General features: G+C 43.1%; 1 protein-coding gene across 2 annotated transcripts in view; it reads left to right on the plus strand.

Moving 5' to 3' along the window:
- LOC136883561 (putative uncharacterized protein DDB_G0271606) overlaps positions 1-22685 on the plus strand; it is a 152430-nt gene that overhangs the window by 90726 nt on the left and 39019 nt on the right. The window contains exon 1 of one of the 2 annotated variants that reach the window (XM_067155944.2): positions 9132-9181. The exons of the other annotated variant lie outside the window; for it this stretch is intronic. The gene's annotated coding sequence lies outside the window, so the exon portion shown is untranslated. Of the gene's footprint in view, positions 1-9131; positions 9182-22685 lie in introns of those variants that run through there. 2 annotated transcript variants of the gene reach the window in all.

Here is a 22685-nt window from a genome sequence, read left to right on the forward strand (position 1 = left end):
AAAACGGGTAAAATTTTTCTACCCAATACCTCGGTTCGGAGTATGGGGAACATGATATCATAAGAAAAACATATTCTATTGATGAGATCAACGGTTCGGTTCCTACTTAGGCACTTTGGCATTCTCTCTGTTTTACCTTGTATTGAAGCAAGTCTTCGTAACATGATCAGGCCTAGCTATGGTAGAGAGTATAACGTGCCGTGCAGGTTCGATTCATTAAATTTGGGGCTTAAATGCAAAATGTTAAATATCTCGAAAACGGTACATCGTAGAGCAAAACGGACAAAATGTTTCTACCTAATACCCAGGTTTGCAGTATCAGGAACATGATAACATAAGGAAAACATGGTCTAATGATGAGATCGACGGTTCGTTTCCTACTTAGGCCCTTTGGCATTGCAGCTATCTATTTCTACAAGATGGCGGCTATACATAGCTTCTTATGAGACAGCTTAAGAGCGTTTCCACAAGATGGCTGCTGCTCTTATGAGACTCCCTAGGGGTGCTTGCGCAAGGTAGCAGCGACAAGACGGTGACTACACAGTTCCTTATGATACGGCCTAGAGGTGCTCACACAAGATAGTGGCTGCTCTGATGAAGAAACTAGCTTTGCATCGTGCAGGTATTTTTACAGCACTAAACCTCATACCTTTGAAATGTGGTGGCGGGCAATTTAAAAAATTCGACGTGCTTTTTCTTCACAGCAGCTATCTTTAGACAATAGCGGCTATACATAAGCTGTTAAGGCCTCCTCTTATGTCAAGGCATAGCTCTATCGAACAAGTTTAAACCTGCATCGGAATAGCTAGAGTAAGCACGTGCTGCTGTGATGACGTCATTATGCATGTTTAGACTTGCAAATCACAAAAGAAACGTAACAAGACTAGAATCGAACACTGCACTCTATGCCGTGAACTTTATCATGTTATCGGAACATTGATTGAAGTGTTTAGAACACTAAATAAGTAATAAGACTAAAATAGAACACTGTACTCGATACAACATGTGTTTAGAACATGTCAGGGGATACCTTTGTTCTAAGAAGATTAGATTACTGCACACTCCTTGTAGAGCTAATAGGCTAAAGGGCTAATGGGCAAAAGGGCTAATGGGCTAAAGGGCTAATAGGCAAATGGGCTAAAGGGCTAAAGGGCTAAAGGAGCAACGACCTCATCGATCGCTATCAGCAAGAACGCTTGTACTTTGTTAAGTGTAGATAATTAATCTTTATTTGTAAATGGTTTCATGTTCAGAACAAGGAATGGAACCTAGGGGTTACGTCTTACCTAATAAAATCCACGACGTGCGATGAGTTACGTTTTTCGAACTAGTGTTTGGAACACTGAACTTTTCAAGATGATAGCAGAGAGTTTAGCAATGTTCTGTTGTTGGATTATAAATTCCGCGCTACAACATGCATAAGGTGGCAGCCTTGAGGTTTAATGCCGTAAAGATGACAAGGGTGAGGTTAGCAATATTCCGTTGTTGGATTTTAAATTCCGCGCTATAACATGAATAAGGTGGCAGCCTTGAGGTTTACCGCCGTAAAGATGGCAGCAGTGAGGTTAGCGACGCTCTATTGTCCTTCAAAGTGAGGTTAGGTTTCGTCAAGAAGACAGCTGTCAAAAAAGCACGTGGCTATGTTTACCAAACAAGAGCACGTGGTCGTGACGTCACGGTCACGTAATCAATCCTTAGCTCGACGTCGTTAAGAGCAGCATTAGGATTAGCTATGCTTAAATGTCTTGGGAACAGAGCAGCAGTATGAATAGCCATGTTTCAAAGCGTGTACACATTACCTATCGACTTTGCATGCAACAAATATCGTAATAAACTTCTTCCGCTAGGTTGTGCTGCTATCTTAGCATAACTTATACACATGAACTTAAAGTACAAAGAATAGCCATGTTTCAAAGCGTGTACACATTACTTATTGATTTTGCATTCATCGAATCTCGTACTGAACTTCTTCCGCTAGAACACGGTGCTCTCTGGATTAAAGATGGCTGCTGTCAAAAAGCATTTTTCAAATTATCCACCACCACATTTCAAAGGTAAGTATCTAAAGAGGGCAGTACTGTGTTCTATAGATTAAAGATGGCGGATGACAGCTGTCAAAAAAACACGTGGATTTGTTTACCGATTCATACCTCGCGCTAGTGAGGTTAAGTTGGTAGCACTAAGGTTTAGGCCCGTTAAGATAGCAGCACTGCGGATGACAGGTGACGAATTTACATCTACTACGATAAAGAGGGCAGCACGGTGCTCTCTGGATTAAAGATGGCGGATGACAGCTGCACGTGGCTTTCAAATCTCGCGCTAGTCAGGTTAAGTTGGTAGCACTAAGGTTTAGGCCCGCCAAGATGGCAGCACTGCCGATGACAGGTGACGAATTTGCAGCTACTGCGATAAAGAGGGCAGCACGGTGCTCAGTAGTTTAAAGATGGCGGGTGACAGCTGTCAAAAAAGCACGGTGCTGTCAAAAACACGTGGAGTTGTTTACAAATTCAAATCTCGCGCTATACCAATTCAAATCTCGCGCTAGTTAGGTTAAGTTGGTACTACTGAGGTTTAGGCCCGTCAAGATGGCAGTACTGAGGTTAGCGATGCGTTGTTGTCGGTAATAGCTGTCAAAAAGCACGTGGCTTTGTTCACAAATTCAAATTTCCCGCGGGTGGTGGAGGAGACCTCTGGGAGGCCTCTGGCTGTGGTGGTGGTGGAGGAGGCCTCTGGAGACCTCTGGCTGTGGTGGTGGTGGAGGAGGCCTCTGGAGACCTCTGGCTGTGGTGGTGGTGGAGGAGACCTCTGGGAGGCCTCTGGCTGTGGTGGTGGTGGAGGAGACCTCTGGGAGGCCTCTGGCTGTGGTGGTGGTGGAGGAGGCCTCTGGAGACCTCTGGCTGTGGTGGTGGTGGAGGAGGCCTCTGAGAGCCTGTGGTGGTGGTGGCCGCAGAACCATCCAATTATACTACTGTAGTATTGGTTGGGTGCGGATGTTATAGTTTTCATATCCTCTGTGAGTATGGCGAGTAAACGTAAGAAAGTGATTGTTTCTGTGGAAGACAAGTACAGTGGGTTAAAGAGACTGGACAAAGGGGAAATTCTCCAAAAAATGGCTTCAGATTATGCTGTTGAACGTGTTATAGTGGGAGACTGGAAACATACGAGGGAATAAATTAAAAAGTGGTGCTCTACCAAAGCAACAAGTGATGCACTGAAAATTAGAAAAAAACAATGAAAAATGTTAGTACGAAAAAGTAAGTGAAGCACTATTTCTCTGGTTCACTAAAAACCAGGAAAAGGGCTTGTTAATATCTGGCCCCATTGTGCAAGAAATGGCGGTGTATATCCAGAAGGAGTTTGATAAAGGGACCCTAATTTTACTGCCAGTGCTTGGTGGCTTGATCGGTGGAAAAAACGGTACGGCATTGGGCAGCTTAATATCTGTGGAGAAAAAGTGTCAGCTAAATCCGATGAGGTTGTGAAATTTAAAAGACAATTTCAAGAAATAATTCTTGCTGAAGGATTATCTGGTGATCAGATTTTCAATTGTGATGAGACTGGGCTGAATTTCAAGATGCTGACATCAAAACTCTTGCAGTCCAAGCCAAGACGTGTGCACCTGGCTACAGGCGTAGTAAGAAAAGAGTACTGCATCTACTGTACAATTGAATTAATAAGTCAATAAACATAGTACGTAATACAGTAGAGCCTTCCTGTTTGTTTTAGTTCATTTTCAAAGTTATTCCGTATTATCCGACATTCGTACTCCAGGTCCTGTTTAAGTCGGATAATCGAGACTCTACTGTATTTCCCAAATACCTTGGAGAAATCATTCAACCTTCTGGATTAAATCGTGAAGCAAATAAGGAGAGAGTTACTAAATTACAGAAAGCAAATCGAATCACTTGGAACACATATAAGAAAAATTCATTATCTCGGAAAACAAAACGAAGACATTATAATACAGTAATAAAACCTGAAGCAATATGCGCATCGGAAACCTTGATCATTGGCGGTAGATCACTCAAAAAAGATATAGAAAAGCAAGAAAGAAACATTTTACGGAAAATTTTCGGCCCAGTCTGCACAGAGGGAGTACGGATGAAGTGGAAATCTCATTAAATGTATTGCCATTGTGAAAAAATCTCAGAGACCATCAGGAAGAGGAGGTTACATTCTCAGAATGAACAATGATAGACTGACCAATGCCCTCAACTGAAAGTGGCTAAATGAACATCAACCAGAAAACTGCGAAGAACCGATGTGCTTTAAGAACGCTGATTAATAACCATTGTTTCGCGGAGCCGAACCAATGAAACCTGGATACAAGAACGTAAGAAGAATTTCAATGAGAGGATTTTGAGAAGAGAAGAAAGCAAACTGATCAGCTATATTAGTTGAAGCTGGCTGCGCGGCTATTTCGAGAGGTGTGGGGTCATCCAACAGCACGTGATCTGACGGGAGACTGCTAGACTTTGGATTGTCCGCGATCCACAGTGGGTGAATAGGGTGCGTGTCACGCGCGATGTGTATCGCGTGAGTAGCCAACAAATAAGGACGCGTTTCTTCTCACAGGCTTATCATGGCTCGTACATCACGGAGAATGAAGGAATGGAGAGTCACAGCATGGAGAAACTCTGCTAAGTGATCGTACGAAGGGAATGCTGTTCCAATCGGTTGTGAGAAAAGCATTTACGGTAGTGAAGGAAGTCCACGAAGATACACGCATCGATGGGAGATGATATGAGAGATGTGCGGAGAAGAGGCAGGCTGCAGGTCGTGGGAAGAACAGCAACATGGAGGTGGAGGACGTGAAGAATAGGGGAATTCTGAGTAGGGAGAAGAAGGGACATCCACGGCACGCATTCTCTCATTTAGAAAACCCTCACAGTTCGAACCTTTCCGGCAAACAACTCAGGGATATGAGCTACAGTGTGAGAATATGTTCTTTATTTATTGCTAACAATTACAATCCTTTTCTTAACCATCGTTATCTGGTCCATCAGATTAGCAGTTTGCCACTACGAGCGCTAATGCAGAGTTCCACTTAAGCCCTTATTCGGTGTGGATATTTTTCAAAAATCAAAAAACGCCTCAGAGTATTGAACCAAGGAACAGAAACAATTATGCAAATAAGTGAATTTTGCTAGGATTTTATAAAAAAGAAGACTAGTAAAGAAAGAAGCGATTTTACGCTATTTTTGAGGAACTACATTTAGGTCGAAAGTGATTTTGCTTTTTAGTTTGACTCACAATTTAAAACATTTCGGGTCACGTTGCTTGGCTCCAGTCGACATTACCATGTTATCGAGAACCTCTTACACATCTGGAATTTTAATACGTTATTATTTTTAAATACGATGCTAATATTATTTTTCCCAACTTGTGCTTTCACTTGCACCTAGTCCGGCTCCATGGCTAAATGGTTAGCGTGCTGGCCTTTGGTCACACGGGTCGCGGGTTCGATTCCCGACAGGGCAGGCAATTTTAACCATCATTGGTTAATTTCGCTGGCACGGGGGCTGGGTGTATGTGTCGTCTTCATCATCATTTTATCACCATCACGACGCGCAGGTCGCCTACGGGAGTCAAATCAAAAGAACTGCACGCCACCTAAAACTTGTGAGCTGACGCTCCTTGTCCATGGCCGGTGAGACTCCTCTAAGCCGTCTCTGGCAACAGCTGTCGAGAGTTCTCTTTACGCGAAGGCGGTTTGACATTTTTGAAATTTTACTTGAACAGTTTCCGATTTAATTTTGTTTGTATATTTTTCTGTTCTGCAATTACCCAGTGTAGTGCTGTAGTTAATGAACAATGAAAGCACGAGCATTTAAATGGTGCATGCTTGCCAGTTCCCTTAAACCACGGAGGCTGTTGAACATTATTCAATAATAATCTCATAGTAACGAATAATCCCTTAGTTCATTACGCCTAACGTGCATTACGCCCTTGTTCCTGAGGCTAGTCTACTTACTGTTGTTTGAAACGACTTGAATCCAGCTTCCTACTTCCATGTGGGAATAATCGAGTGCACTTCTGGTACGATAGAAGGCAGTTCGGCTTTAGGCAAGGTGAAGCTCAACTTGTAGGATTCCAGCAAGGTCAATTGGACTGTATCGCGATTGACCTTTGATAGGGTAGATCATGGGAGACTACTGGACTTGACAAAAGAGTGACTGAATAGGTTGCTATACATCTAGAAAACAGATCTCAGAAAATTAGAGTAGGTGAGCTTTATCCGACCCTTTAATAATTAACAGGGGAATTCTCCAAGGCAACATTATTGGACCCTTATATTTTCTTATTTACACTGACTGACAGAGCAAATGCAACACCAAGAAGGAGTGGTCAGAACTTTAAGCCAATTGCAGGGTAGACTGACGTCACTGAGGTATCCTCATGATGTGAAATGCGCCGCTGTGCTGCGCACGTAGCGAACGATAAATGGGACACGGCGTTGGCGAATGGCCCACTTCGTACCGTGATTTCTCAGCCGACAGTCATTGTAGAACGTGTTGTCGTGTGCCACAGGACACGTGTATAGCTAAGAATGCCAGGCCGCCGTCAACGGAGGCATTTCCAGCAGACAGACGACTTTACGAGGGGTATGGTGATCGGGCTGAGAAGGGCAGGTTGGTCGCTTCGTCAAATCGCAGCCGATACCCATAGGGATGTGTCCACGGTGCAGCGCCTGTGGCGAAGATGGTTGGCGCAGGGACATGTGGCATGTGCGAGGGGTCCAGGCGCAGCCCGAGTGACGTCAGCACGCGAGGATCGGCGCATCCGCCGCCAAGCGGTGGCAGCCCCGCACGCCACGTCAACCGCCATTCTTCAGCATGTGCAAGACACCCTGGCTGTTCCAATATCGACCAGAACAATTTTCCGTCGATTGGTTGAAGGAGGCCTGCACTCCCGGCGTCCGCTCAGAAGACTACCATTGACTCCACAGCATAGACGTGCACGCCTGGCATGGTGCCGGGCTAGAGCGACTTGGATGAGGGAATGGCGGAACGTTGTGTTCTCCGATGAGTCACGCTTCTGTTCTGTCAGGGATAGTCACCGCAGACGAGTGTGGCGTCGGCGTGGAGAAAGATCAAATCCGGCAGTAACTGTGGAGCGCCCTACCGCTAGACAACGCGGCATCATGGTTTGGGGCGCTATTGCGTATGATTCCACGCCACCTCTAGTGCGTATTCAAGGCACGTTGAATGCCCACAGCTACGTGCAGCATGTGCTGCGGCCGGTGGCACTCCCGTACCTTCAGGGGCTGCCCAATGCTCTGTATCAGCAGGATAATGCCCGCTTACACACTGCTCGCATCTCCCAACAGGCTCTACGAGGTGTACAGATGCTTCCGTGGCCAGCGTACTCTCCGGATCTCTCACCAATCGAACACGTGTGGGATCTCATTGGACGCCGTTTGCAAACTCTGCCCCAGCCTCGTACGGACGACCAACTGTGGCAAATGGTTGACAGAGAATGGAGAACCATCCCTCAGGACACCATCCGCACTCTTATTGACTCTGTACCTCGACGTGTTTCTGCGTGCATCGCCGCTCGCGGTGGTCCTACATCCTACTGAGTCGATGCCGTGCGCATTGTGTAACCTGCATATCGGTTTGAAATAAACATCAATTATTCTTCCGTGCCGACTCTGTTTTTTCCCCAACTTTCATCCCTTTCAAACCACTCCTCCTTGGTGTTGCATTTGTTCTGTCAGTCAGTGTATATAAAGTATATGAGTGAAGAAGTGAAATCAGAGATAAGACTTTTTGCAGATAATATTATTCTGTGTAGAGTAATAAATAAGTTACAATATTGTGACAACTGCAAAATGACCTCGATAAAGTTGTGGGATGGACAGCAGGCAATGGTATGATGAAAAACGGGGTTAAAAGTCAGGTTGTGAGTTTCACAAATAGGGAAAGTCCTCTCAGTTTTAATTACTGCGTTGATGGCGTGAAAATTCATTTTGGGGATTATTGTAAGTACCCAGGTGTTATGTGATTGTAAATAAAGGATACAAATCTCTGCACATGGTTATGAGAGTATTTAGGGGTTGTAGTAAGGATGTAAAGGAGAGGGCATATAAGTCTCTGGTAAGACTCGAACTAGAATATGGTTCCAGTGTATGAAACCATCACCAGGATTTCTTGATTCAAGAATTGGAAAAAATCCAGAGGAAAGCAGCTCCATTTGTTCTTGGTGATTTCCGACAAAAGAGTAGCGTTACAAAAATGTTGCAAAGTTTGGGCTGGGAAGACTTGGGAGAAAGGAGACGAGCTGCTCGACTAAGTGGTATGTTCCGAGCTGTTAGTGGAGATGTGGCGTGGAATGACATCAGTAGACGAATAAGTTTGAGTGATATCTTTAAAAGTAGGAAAGATCACAATATGGAGATAAAGTTGGAATTCAAGAGGACAAATTGCGGAAAATATTCGGTTATAGGAAGGGGAGTTAGCGATTGGAATAACTTACCAAGGGAGATGTTCAATGAGTTCCCAATTTCCTTGCATTCATTTAAGAAACGCTACGAAAACAACAGATAGGAAATCTGCCGCCTGCGCGACTGCCCTAAATGCAGATCAGTAGTGATTGATTGAGTTATAGAAATGTAACTGTTATAGCCTATATGTAACGTAGCTTTTTTCATTAAGCAAATAATGTATATGTTTTGTATATATATGTTTTGTATATTTATAAATATGTAGCAAAGTCTATTTTAAAATTACAAGAATCTCTAGCAAACAAACAGGTGTATATTTTCAGAATGAGGTTCGTATATTACCCAAGGATGTGAATCCCTGCGGGGGACACGATCCCTGACGCTAGTCACCTTGAAGGTGAAGGCGTTCCTTAACAGTATGAAAAAACTACTATTTATTCTCAAGCGATCATTCAATTAGTTGAAAATGTGACGGATGTCGCAGGAAAAGTGATTGTTTCCAAGAATACGGTGACTAGAAAGAGGAGTTTCGTATGTGAGTGCGCACAAAGAATGATTTAGTGTAGGTATTGTAGTTCACTTTTTCCCTTCTCAGCGGACTAGAAAGCGCCGTCCCCTCTCTCGCCGACCGCACCGCGGCGGTCTTATAAGAAGAGCCGGCAGCGCGCAGCCTCCACAGCCGTCCTGGATACCGCCCGCTCACTGCCACCTCGATCGTAACACTCATCACACAAGGTAAGTAACTAACGTTACACTCCTATTTCAGGTGTTAGATTAATCTGAGGCCATTGAATACTGAATTGTTTAAGGGAACTTCGACGTGAGAACCCATTCGAAATTGAATTATTTTGAAGTGAATTTTCTCAAGAACGAAAAATAACGTAATTACAAAATCTGTTTACAACTTTTTATTGAACAGCATTGACCAACAGTAAAATCTGCAGTTGTTAGTTCAAGAAATGTTAACGCACTTTTCAAAAATACCAGATTACTGGACGATTTGTAGGTAAAAACTGGCTGCAGAATGAGCAGCTCCCCAGCTACTGGGGACGCAGCATCTATCGGAGATGAGTGGCAGCAGAAGAGACAAATCACATCATGACAAAAAAACGTAATATTTTTGTCGATCATTTTTATGAGCTTTCGATAGTGTAGGCCTTCAGATTCACTTTCCTCTTTCCTGACTCCCTTATCCTTCAAGCGATCGCTCCTTGACAATTTTCTCTCATTTTTTATAATAATCTTCATAATTTTCCTTGTGGATATGGACCGACGATCGCGCAGTTATAAACCATCGCCAGTTAACCCTGTAGAACACTATTTCCATGTTAGCAATGCTATGGACAAAAGTCTACATTCATAAATGATCGGAAATTGTATTCTCTATAATTTTTCTTATGTAGTATTTTCGATACGACCAATAAGATAGGTATTTATACATTAAATTTTAGGCGCCTACCGCTAAACTACCATTTCACTCAGAGTAAATAAAGTTATATATGGCCTAGTTTGTAGTGCCTCATTCCCCGACTTTAGATGCCGGTTTTCACTAAATTCCCTTGAGCCGTTTTCTCGTAATGCGCGTAGATACATACAGACAGACACTGTGGACACGCCCGATACAGATATACTAATCTTTTTAAATTCTAAGCAATGTATAGACAAAACTCTTATTGTATATATATATAGACGTATATTGCAGCTATCAATATAAACGCATACGGTACCAGCGCGTGACATCAATTAATTATTAGAGACGATTTCTACTACGCTGCTACTTAAACGTAGGCTGCCGTGGGAACACACGCAACGAAGCTTTCACATGTCAGTCCCCAATATGTTATATTGTTTGGTATCTTGATACATTTCCACAACTTTCTACCAGAGAATCGTATTAGTCTGTATAATTAGTTCACTTAATTACTTGCATACCGAGTACATTATAATAGAATTAACACGTTTTTGTTATGAAGCATTGTCAGTTACTTTTAAAAATGTAATTATGGCATTAATTCAGCGCGTTATTCGCCTACTTTTGGAAACAATAACCGCGGTTATTTCTTCACCAGTTGGCCTCAAAGAAGGAAGTGCAGTCCCGGGCTGAGAGGCTCACACGGTTCTGTCTCAGTCCGGTGGTATTTGAAAGTGCTCAAATACGTCACCCTCGGGTCGGTTGATTTACTGGCACGTAAAAGAACTCCTGCGGGACAAAATTGCAGCGTCTCCGAAAACCGTAAAAGTATTTAGTGGGACGTAAAGCCAGTAACATGAAGTCTTTGTGCTTGTTGTCGTCCGAGGACATGCGTGACTCACCTGCTGCAGATCTATTTGACCTGCGAAACTCGGTCTAATAACAACACAGGGTCTACTCATCCGACGGGCGCGTCATATGCGCTCACACTGCAGAAACGTTTGGAATTGAACCCAGACCTTCGGCATTCAATCTAAATTACTCTTGGACTAGAGTAGCCGTACATTTTGATGTATGGGTGGTAATTCTAAACAGCTCGACTGAGTGGTGCGTACGGGAGTGATAGCTAGGTTGAGTCGGGATATCTCATTCAAACGTTGGAGGTAAAAGATATGACAATCGCGGGTCGCAGTGAAGAGATAAAGACTCGTTTGGTAATGAAGGGTATTTTAAGATGAGGTCATGTGAGGGGATTGGAGCAGAATAAGTCACCCAGCAAAACGATAGACTCCCTTATGGAATGTAAAGGGACCAAGGCGACGATGGTTAACTCACATTCGGTTTTAAATTATTTAAAGATAGGCCTATGAGGTGCTTAGTACATTCACATAGGCTTGCAGACTGAACAGCGAAAAGGCATAACAATCTATAGTGTATGTATGTATGTATGTATGTATGTATGTATGTACTGTATTTAAAAGCAGGTTTTGTTTTGGAGAGGGGAAGGCAATATCAAATGAAGTATGAAGACGGAGGATAACGACGCCCTTGAGACCAAAGAAGGCCTGAGGGGAGATCGAGTTGAGGTTCTCCTGGCTACGTACATCTCAACTCTTGCGCTCATTTGTGTAAAATGTTGCATTTGGAATTTGGAACACTTGAAGATTGGGATGTGCTTCTGAATTACAGTGCCACGTCCATGAAACACTGTATAGGCACCAACAGTTCTACATGGTTTTTATTCATTGCCGAATCCCTAACTTCGCTGCTACCGTGGCCAAAGTATCGTTATTTGAACAGCTGCCAATGAAATTGTGGCCAGGTTTGCATGTTGGTAATAGAAAGTAATTGTCACAGCCGAAATCGAAAGCTCGAAGCGTGGAATGACGTTTGAGAAGCCATGCCAGTAGCGGCGAGAGGGTGGAAGAAAGTGGTCTGGCAACCAAGCTTCCAAGAACTGAGGCCGGCATGGAACATGTATAGGCTATTGGTTGTTTATGTGCCTCCAGTTCTTCTCGGTAAGAATCCGTGTGTCCCAAAAAAGTGTATAGGTACCAAATATCGTTCAAGAATTTCAAAACTATAAAAGCTAGCAAAAATATAAAAGCTGACTTGAAAAGCGGTCCAAAGAGTCTCAGTGTACCTCAAGGTTAGATGCACGCGTATCCGCCATATTGTACAATAAGTGTAAATCGGGATCGTGACGTAATCATGGAATTACTTTTGTAATGTATAATTCTTTAAATATATACTTAAATTCGTGTATTTACTATAAATGTATATATAATAATAAATATTTTAACTTATTGTTAATAACTAAATATATAATGAATACCGCGAGGAGTCATTCACTTCTCGTACGCCAGATCTAGGGAGGAAATACGAGTAGGTGCGTGAAAAATTGTGAAATAATGGAGAATTATGTGAACATTTTCAAAAATGTCTCTATATATTAATTTTAAAAATATCCAAGCCTATCATTAATGAAGACAATTAGAAGGAATGAGCCACGGTGGGCGCCGCGACTGCAACAGTCCAGATGTCATGGAGAGTCCAGTCTCGGTCCGTCAGAGATCCCACTTCATATCCAGTCATTTCTTGTTGGGATGTTTTGGTACTAGCCAGGAGCTGTCGACATTGTTATGAGGGCGCGTAGATGGCATATAATAATAATAATATTATTATTATTATTATTATTATTATTATTATTATTATTATTATTATTATTATTATTATTATTATTATTATTATTATTATTATTATTATTATTATTATTATTACAATAAGACATCCAAAAATAATTCTAATTCAGTGTAAATTTCTTTCTTAGCCCGTTAACCCTCCAGGCTTCGTTTTTCCCTCGGACTCAGCGAGGAATCCCACCTCTACCACCTCAGGGGCAGTCTCCTGGAGCGTGAGACTTTACGTTAGGGATACAACTGGGAAAGAGGACCAGTGCCTTGCCCAGGTTATGCTGAACAGGGGCCTTGTGGGAAGATCGGAGAGAGGACGGAAGAAAGCGACCGTGGCCGTAAGTTAGGTACCATCCCGGCATTGACTGGAGGAGAAGTGAGAAAACCACTGAAAACCACTTCGAGGATGGCTGAGGTGGGAATCGAACCCGCTCTACTCCGTCAACCTCCAGCCCTCGTACCAGTTTTCAAATTTCGTGACAGAGCCGGGAATCGAACCCGGGCCTCCGGTGATGGCAGCTAATCACTCTAACCACTACATCACAGAGGCGGACTCAGTGTAAATATTGGGTCGAACAGTCGTGTGAAGAGCATACACCTTCTAATGCTAAAACAGAGATATTTACATCATTATAACCATGTCAATAAAAAACCGAACCCCATGTCGCGACAGCCTCGAAGGATCATGGGCTACCAAGCGACCAGGTGCCGTGTGGTCCTCTCGGCCGTTGTTCTTGGCTTCCTAGACCATCAGATAGCTCCTCAATTGTAATCACGTAGGCCGAGTGGACCTCGAACCAGCCGTCAGATCCAGGTAAAATCCCTGGCCTGGCCTGGCCGGAAATCGAACCCGAGGCCTCCGGGGCACTTCCCCCTACACCGCGGGGCCGGCGCACGGCTAACTTGTGACATCCTCTGTTTCGACCACATTCATATCTACGCCACTGTATACTAAGGGAATAGTGCGCTTGTATTTAACTGCTCGCTGGTGGTGATCATTGTTTCAAGAGAAATTACAAATAACGCTAATCAGAGAGAAAAAATGGAAGCCAATCCGACACTTAAAAAAAAAGGCATCGGCCAAAGAAAGACAAGGGCCATGAAGGGCGTGAAAATGAAAGACTCCCTAGGCCTCGATTGCTCTAATACCGTCGGGGTCGGAAAAGAACCAGAGTTGACCAAGCGTGGTCGACAACCCACAGTCCTCCTCTTACAACAGGCAGGGCATACCATGGGTGTTATTCTAGCGCCACCGCTCGGGGACTGACTACCGCCTGGAAGGCTATCCAGCTTGATGACCGACTCCTGCCAATATTTCGTAGACAGGAAGTTAAAATTTAAGTATTTCATAGTAACTGTTTGTGTTCGCTGCGAAGTGAAAGTGTCTCGCTACACAATGACACTAATTTATAATAATATTATGCAGGCACGGAACGCCCGATCGCTGTTGCTTAGGGAGCAAAGCTTTCGGGCTTTTGTCGTGCAACACGCAATTATTTAGCCTATGTTTCTGGCCAAAAGCTTCAAGATGAGAGAGTTAGATATCATTTTGTTTTCAGTGAATACATTGTCCATGTCAGCGAACATTGTGCAGGCAGACGTTTTCAAGTGGCGGCGAAGTGAAATTGGAGGGCTGATTTTGTCAGATGGCACGGAGATCTGATCATGATCGAGTTCACATGGTTGGAAGCTGGCATGTCTCTGCAGTGGACTGAGGGCATGCTGATTCGACCGTCGACATGAGTAGGCTACATGCCCAAACCGGGTTTCATCCTCTCCCTACTTCATCACACACACACACATGAGGTTCGACTTGAAAGACCCGCACCCTCCGGAGGGCACAATAGTGTGAGTTGCGGACGGCAAAAACACCCAGTCCCCGAGCCAAGGAAATTAGCCATTTCAGATTAAAAAACCCGACTCGGCCGGAAGCCAAAGTCGCGCCCCGATACCAGTACGCTGACGGTTCAGTGATGGTGGTGATTATTGTTTTAAGAGGAAGTACAACTAGGCAACCAAGCTCTATGTAACAGTAATCAGTGAGAAAAATGGAAGCGATCCGACACTTCAAGGACGTCGGGATCAGGAGCCCAGCACAAGTAAGTGGAAGCAATGCCAGGACTCAGCTAAGGGCCCCGTGGTTGCCAACCTACGCTCCCAAGTTAAGAGCCGTCCTGGGCCCGCTGACCATTCAACCAAACTGGTCTCTACAATATGCCGCTTACATCATTCGTAAATACAATAATCACTACTAACAAAAGTACTGAGGGTGGAGGCCTGTCAGAGACGTACATGTCTTCCATCTGGTGACAGCAGGTGAAGTGGCCGCTACTTTGTTCTGATAGCAGCACCGCCTACTTTCCATGATAGTGATTACTGCCGAATGAAATGTTTCGCTGAACACAAAATATGATGTGTTCCTCGCCCTGGACGTGGCAGCTGTTAAACGACTAGGGCGGTTGTCTTCAGTGATTATTGTTTCAAGAAGAAGTACATCTGGGCAACCATCCTCTAGGGAAAGGGATCCCATATATCGGCCAAGGAAAGACAACTTCACAACGTTCGAGTGAGAGGTCAAATAGGCTAAGAGGAGCCTGGCAGAACTCAGCTAAGTTTGGAGACAGGGGGTAAGTTGCCTCCATGGGCATTGCGGTTGTCAGCGAAACGCAGAGGTTCCGCTATGTTCCAGTAAGGACGAGCTTCTCTTCTCGTGGGACTGATGGCCTGTGTTTGCAGCTCTTCTCCAAGGAGCCGTACCACCAAGAGTCCACGTTTGTACCCCTTGCTGATGGAGCCACGAGCCATCCTCCTCAGCTATGTGTTGTGGCTCTGGTGTGTTTTCCGTGGTTTCCCAATTTCAGCTCCAGGCAAATGCCGGGATGCTACCTGTTTCAAGAAGACGGGTGTTTCCATCCCTCACCCCCACGCGCTGTAGCCGGGGGAGCGGACACTGGTTTGTGCAATCTCATCTTAAAAAGTGAAGGGCCCTTCTATTTCGTTTTTATTCACGGCGATAAGTGCAATGTCATCTGCATACCGAAGATTCGAGATCTTTCTAGCACCGATAGAAAATCCGTCATTCTACCCACTGGAGACAACATTTTCTTTTTACAACTAGATTTGCGTCGCACCGACACAGATACAGTAGGTTTCATGGCGACGGACAGGAAATGGCCAGGAGTGGGAGCGAAATGTCCGTGCCTTAATTAAGGTACAGCCTGCTGTGAAAATAGGAAACTACGAAAACCCCTCTTCAGCGTTGCTGACAGTGGGGTTCGAACCCAGTCTCACTAGACATTTTATCACTGAGTCTGTTTTCCATGTAAATGTTTCTTATGAACCAAATGAGAACACGTGAGCACACGACCGATGTGTGAGAACAGACATCTCAGCTGCGGGTAAAGATTTCACCAGTGCAAGACAAGAAAATTACAGCTGAATACAAGTTGTTCTGAGCTCATTAAAATAATCTCAAAGAAAGGCGGATGAACATTCACTTTCTCACGCAGTGAACTATTTCAGCTACTACTTTCAGAATATAGAGAAAGCACCGTCACTGTAGTGTGAACACAGCACAAGGTCACATTACTTGTGGGCTCGGTTACACCTTCGACTTGTATTTTTGTATCGCAGCCTATCCTCCTCGCATTAAGGCCCATTCACAATCAACATTAAAACGCAACGTATGTACTATGTAAGCAGAAGCATGAGAGTTCGACAGAAAGACATCGCAACAGAACTCACAAGCGGGACAGTTTTACTTTCTCCACACTATTTTATCATTTTAGCTGAATTTATATTGTTCATAAAATTCTATGTATCTTGTCTAACCAACAATTTGTGTTGTATTGACTTTCAAAGGAATGAACTGTGAGAGATAATCCAACTGATAGCCACCCCTTTAGTGAATCAAAATATCGCCCTCCTAATCAGTTCATATGAATAATAATAATAAGGGCTTGAGTCATAACTCAACATTAAAATCACCCCCATCAGACAGATACTCTCTTTCAGATTTTATCTGAAAAAGAAAATCCAGTCCCTACATGGTACTTCATGGTGTCTAACAATCCCCAATGCAGAGTCCGCTTTGGTCAATCAATCAATCAATCAATCAATCAATCAATCAATCAATCAATCAATCAATCAATCAATCAATCAATCAATCAATCAATCAATCAATCAATCAATCAATCAATCAATCAATCAATCAATCAATCAATCAATCAATCAATCCATTAATCAATCAATCAATCAATCAATCACTACTGATCTGCATTTAGGACAGTCGCCCAGGTGGCATATTCCCAATCTGTTGTTTTCCTAGCCTTTTCTTAAATGATGCAAAGAAATTGGAAAATTATTGAATATCTCCCTTGGTAAGTTTTTCCAATCCCTAACTCGCCTTCCTATGAATGAATATTTGCCCCAATTTGTCCTCTTGAATTCCAACTTTATCTTCATATTGTGATCTTTCCTACTTTTAAAGATACCACTCAAACTTATTCGTCTACTGATGTCCTCTCACGCCATCTCTCCGCTGACAGCTCGGAACATACCACTTAGTCGAGCAGCTCGTCTCCTTTCTCCCAGTTCTTCCCAGCCCAAACTTTGCAACATTTTTCTAACGCTACTCTTTTGTCGGAAATCACCCAGGACAAATCGAGCTGCTTTTCTGTGGATTTTTTCCAGTGCTTGAATCAAATAATCCTGGTGAGGGTCCCATACACTGGAACCATACTCTAGTTGGGGTCTTACCCTCTCCTTTACATCCTTACTACAACCCCTAAATACTCTCATAACCATGTGCAGAGATCGGTACCCTTTATTTACAATCATATTTATGTGATTAGCCCAATGAAGATCTTTCCTTATATTAAGACCTAGGTACTTACAATGATCCCCAAACGGAACTTTCACCCCATCAACGCAGAAATTAAAACTGAGAGACTTTTCCTATTTGTGAAACTCACAACCAGACTTTTAACCCCGTTTATCATCATACCATTGCCTACTGTCCATCTCACAACATTATCGAGGTCATTTTGCAATTGCTCACAATCTTGTAACTTATTTATATCTCTGTACAGAATAACGTCATCCGCAAAAAGCCTTACCTCTGATTCCACTCCTTTACACATATCACCGAGCTCGATACCTGCAGTCGCTTAAGTGCGGCCAGTATCCAGTAATCGGGAGTAAGTGGATTCGACCCCACTGTCGGCAGCCCTGAAGAGGGTTTTCCGTGGTTTCCCATTTTGACACCCGGCAAATTCCGGGGATGTATCTTAATTAATGCCACGACTGCTTCCTTCCACTTCCTAGGCCTTTCCTATCCCATCGTCGCCATAAGACATATCTGTGTCGGTGCGACGTAAAACAAATAGCAAAAAAAAGTTACACATATCATTGATAATTATAGAGTATATAAGAAAACATCATCATTAGTCGTCGTGTTGAAACCTTGACAAGATGTCTCCATCCCGAGCGGTTTATGATCTGAAGTGGTAGCCCATCTGCTTGCTGTTCTTCCTCGTGGTCTACTGCCTTCAATATTTCCTTGTAAAATTACCTTTTCCAAGTTCTCTCCGTCTCGTCTTAAAATGTGAGGTAACGCTCACTCACACGGGAAGATAGGCGTTTCTTGATGCAGAGTTCGTCCATTAGTTCTTCTTTCTGTCCAGGGTACACGTAGCATTATCCGCCAACACCACATCTCAAAGGCATCAATGCGCTTTTTGTCTTTAGCATTCACGGTCCAGGTCTCACAGCCGTACAAAAGGACGGAGAACACTAGTGATTCTACCAAGCGCATCTTCGTGGGTTTTGATATTGCCCGGTTCTGCCAAATCTTAGTAAGTTTAACCATTGCAGCACGACCTAAGACAATACGTCTTTTTACCTCTTTATCACAGCTTCCCGTGTCATTGATGACAGACCCCAAGTATACATAAAGGTCCAATAATACTGCCTTGAGGAATACCCCTCTTAATTATTATAGGGACAGATAAAGCTTCGCCTACTCTACTTCTATGAGATCTATTTTCTAGAAACAGAGCCACCCATTCAGTCACTCTTTTGTCTAGTCCAATTGCACTCATTTTGCCAGTAGTCTTCCATGATCCACCCTATCAAATGCCTTAGATAGGTCAATTGCAATGCAGTTTATTTGGCATCCTGAATCCAGGATATCTGCTATATCTTGCTGGAATCCTACAAGCCGAGCTTCGGTGGAATAACCTTTCCTAAACCGAAAGTGCCTTCTATCAAACCAGTTATTAATTTCGCAAACATATCTAGTATAATCCCAAAGGTTACATGCAACGCATGTCAAACTTACTGGCCAGTAATTTTCAGCTTTATGTCTATCACCCTTTCCTTTATACACAGGGGCTACTATAGCAACTCCCCATTCATCTGGTATAGCTCCTCCGACCAAACAATAATCAGATAAGTACTTCAGATATGGTACTATATCCCAATGGTGTGTATATCCTGTTATGTAAATGTTCAATAGGGCTGGAAGAGTTCATCTTGAAGGATGATGTTGTTCAACCCTTGTCCCGGGGTCGGGTATGATGTGAGATGAATCTGTCGTGGCGGGTTTTTATGACCGGATGCCCTTCCTGACGTCAACCTCATCAGAGGAGTTAATGAGATGAAATGAATGACGTGATATATGGTAGTAGGGATAGGGTGAAACCCGGTGCCGGCACATAGCCTACTCCTGTCTAATAGCACCAAGGGGTCTGCTCAAGGCTTACCGTCGCCATCCGACGGACGAATCACCATCACCAGCGTCATATGCCCTCACTCCTTATGAGCACTGCGGAGAGGTTTGCAGGCTTTTGGCACGCAATCTAGTGATTATTTACACAGAAAATCGCACAAGGTGCAGGGGTATAAACTTAATCACTACAAAGTTTTGTCAGAGAACACGGTCTCTTCGGGCACTCCAGTGCGTGGTAACGACCACAGAACTTCTCACACCATCGACATACACAGTCATGGTTCGGATCGTGAAATCTAGGTACAACACATGCCTTGTGATGGAAGCCATGGACACCTGCACGGGTCACTGTCTGAGGTCGAAGCAACTCTGACACCAATTGACTGTTGTCATTGCATCCGTTATATAGAAATCACTCCAAATTTTTGTCTTCTTTAATTTTAATTCATGTAAGAGCTCTTGATATGCCTTTGTTGATTGTAGAGTCATTGTATGTCGCAAGTCCTCAATGAAGGATGGTTCTCGGGTCAGTTCATACACAAGTCTAGAGGGTGTGTTTTTAAGGAAAATTGCTTTCACCTTTCTATCTCTTTTAGATATTTCTTTTTCAGGAACGTCCAAATTGTTTCAATGCCGTAGGTGACAGTTGAGTAACTTTGAGGCGGAAGAGTTTCAAGGCCGTTTTGATTGACAGTTGACTAAGCTGATCTATGTCATTTATTGCTATGATTGCAGCCAGAGTCCTTTCCTTTATGTGAGCTGTAAATGTGGTTCCAGTTGTCTGAAAAGTCATTCCGATATACTTGAATGTATTGACAATCCTTAAAGGTGAACCTATCTGATGCAGCTCTTCTTCCCCCCCTTCTAAAAACCATGACTACTGTCTTCTGATCATTAATTTCTAAATAGTTTTCTTTTGACCCATTTGTCAGATTGGTGAGTTCATCTCGATATGGCGATACAATTACCATGTCATCAGCGTATAGATACATTTTTGCACGAGTCGTAGCAATTGCTTCTCTAACATCATGTGTTATTACATTATAAAGGAGTGGGCTCAGAGGATCCCCTTGAAGGACCCCTACCGTCTGAAGGATTGGTTTTGACTGTGCTAAATCATCGCATATTCTCACATAGTTTTCTGATAATATATATTTAATAATCTTTGTGTAACAGTTTTTCCCTGTTATCTCTTCCAGTTTCCGAAGGATCACGTTCCTGCTTGTGGAGTCAAAGGCTTTGCGGAAATCTATAAACACTGCATAGAGCTTTCCTTTCTGCAACCTGAGTGCTTCTTATATATCTTCAAGCAAGCAATTGATTGCCTGGATTGTTGATCTGCCTCTTCTAAATCCGAACTGTTCTCCCGGTATTTTATCATCTACTATATCCCTCAATCGATTTGTCAGTGTTTTTTTTTTTCTTTTTTTTGTAAGAATCTTCAGTAATGTGCACTCAAGAGCGATTCCACGGTAGGTTTTCGGATCACTCACATCTCCTTTACCCTTGTACATCACTTTTAAAGTTGATTCCCGCCATTTGTCTGGCATTCTTCCTTGTTTGAGACATTGATTCGTAAGTTCCGTGACAGGTTCTTTTAGGGTTGCCCAGATGTCTTTGATATGTTCGTAGAGTATGTTATCTGGACCTCCTGCTCTCCTGGTCTTACTCTCACGGACGACTTCTTCTAATTCGTCAACTGTGAAGAATTCAATTGGTGCTGTATCCCAGTCACTATCTTCAGTCGAGTCTCGGGTTTCCTTTGCTTGTAGTAGTTTAGTGAAATGATCTTCCCAGGTTTGTACTGGGATCTGCCTCGTATATTTTGGTTGTCTCTGCTTCAGGATTGAAAATGGTTCCTCTTCTGCTTTCTTGATCATATTTTCTTCTGACGTTTTCTGGAATTCTTCCTTCGCATCTTTAATTATTGCTTTATACTGTTTCCTTCTTTTGGAATATTCTGCAAGTGTTTCTGGCGTTTGAAATTCCAGGGCTTTATGAAGGGCTTCTAACGCTTCTTTCCTGGTTTTGCAGCAGATATGGTTAAACCATGGTTTAGACTTCCTTTCTTTGTTATCTCGTGGAACTAACGTTCTATGTGTTGAAGGGGCCCATTTAAGTTGGTACTAATAGAGAGCAGGCTACCCGCAGCGGCAGCTTCTTGTGCTTGGTTTTCATTAACGAATCGAAGTTTCCTGTTATGACAATTTCTACTGGTAGGTGTTTCCTTATTGCTATTTCTTTTAGTACCGATGGCGTCACTTCCTTGGGACATATCTTAATGCTGAATATAAGATCAATAGTGCTGCTTCCATTTGGGCCTATTTATGTCTTCTCATTCTTCTTGTTCAGTACTGAAAATCCCTCTGTCTCCAGGTAACTGCTTGTTTGTTTGCAACGTCTATACGGCAGTTTAGGTCTCCAGAAATTATGAGATGATCTGTGTTTCCCAATTTAGAGATACCTGATATCAGTTCATTTATAATGTCGTGTTCTTTCCATTTAGGTTGAAAAACGGATAAGGGTGCTGTTTTGATCATTAAAATATTGTCTGTCTTATGCACTATACTGAAAGTGACATTCTAGCTGACAATCGACATGCTAGCTCTCCCTTTGGTCTCCCAAGAGTCACCTTGAATTGCGAATTTATTATTTATGTGAATTTCTTCCAATGAGAATGTTTCTGTAAGCACGACTACATCATATTGAGAGAATTTATCGCAAGGTAATGCACCAAATACACTTGTATGTTCCATATTAAACATTTAATATCAGTTCCTATGTTACATGTCTCTTTGATCGCGAGGTTCCTTATTGGAGTTTCGTCGTGTTTATTATTCCTAGTTAATAGTTTCAATAGTTCAATAGTTTCGGAGGTCAACTGCTTCGGATGGCCGTCTTGACCTCCGAAAATTAAACCGTCTTATGATCAATCTTTGGGGCCAAAATTCCTCCTCTTGCGTCGTGGCGTAATGATGAACAGGTATTCCCACCTTGAATGCTGATGTTCGCATTCCATGTTATCATTTCTTTGAAGGAAGCTCGTGACGGTTACCTACGTATAGCCATGCTTTACGTTCTACTGCTCCTTCTTCTACGTCCCTGTGTAGACCAAGCTGCTTGTCTGCCTGTTCTGGGTAGATATCACTATTCCGTGCTTCGATGAGACTAAAATTAGGATCAAATACCTCGTTTGACTGCTGACAAGGAGATGTAGTTTGTGACGCTATAACTGATGGTCTGGGGTTTGATGAAATGTCTTTGGTGAAAGACTTTGTAGGTTTCTCTTTATCTTTGACCTCTAGAATGTTTTTGATATGCTCTTCTAGAGAATCGATTTTCTGTGTGAGTAGTTTTATTGGAGAGTTTACATTCTCTTCCGTTTTTTCTTTGATGTGACTTTCT

The sequence above is a fragment of the Anabrus simplex genome, chromosome 11 (genome assembly GCF_040414725.1).
Source record: "Anabrus simplex isolate iqAnaSimp1 chromosome 11, ASM4041472v1, whole genome shotgun sequence".
NCBI lineage: Eukaryota > Metazoa > Arthropoda > Insecta > Orthoptera > Tettigoniidae > Anabrus > Anabrus simplex.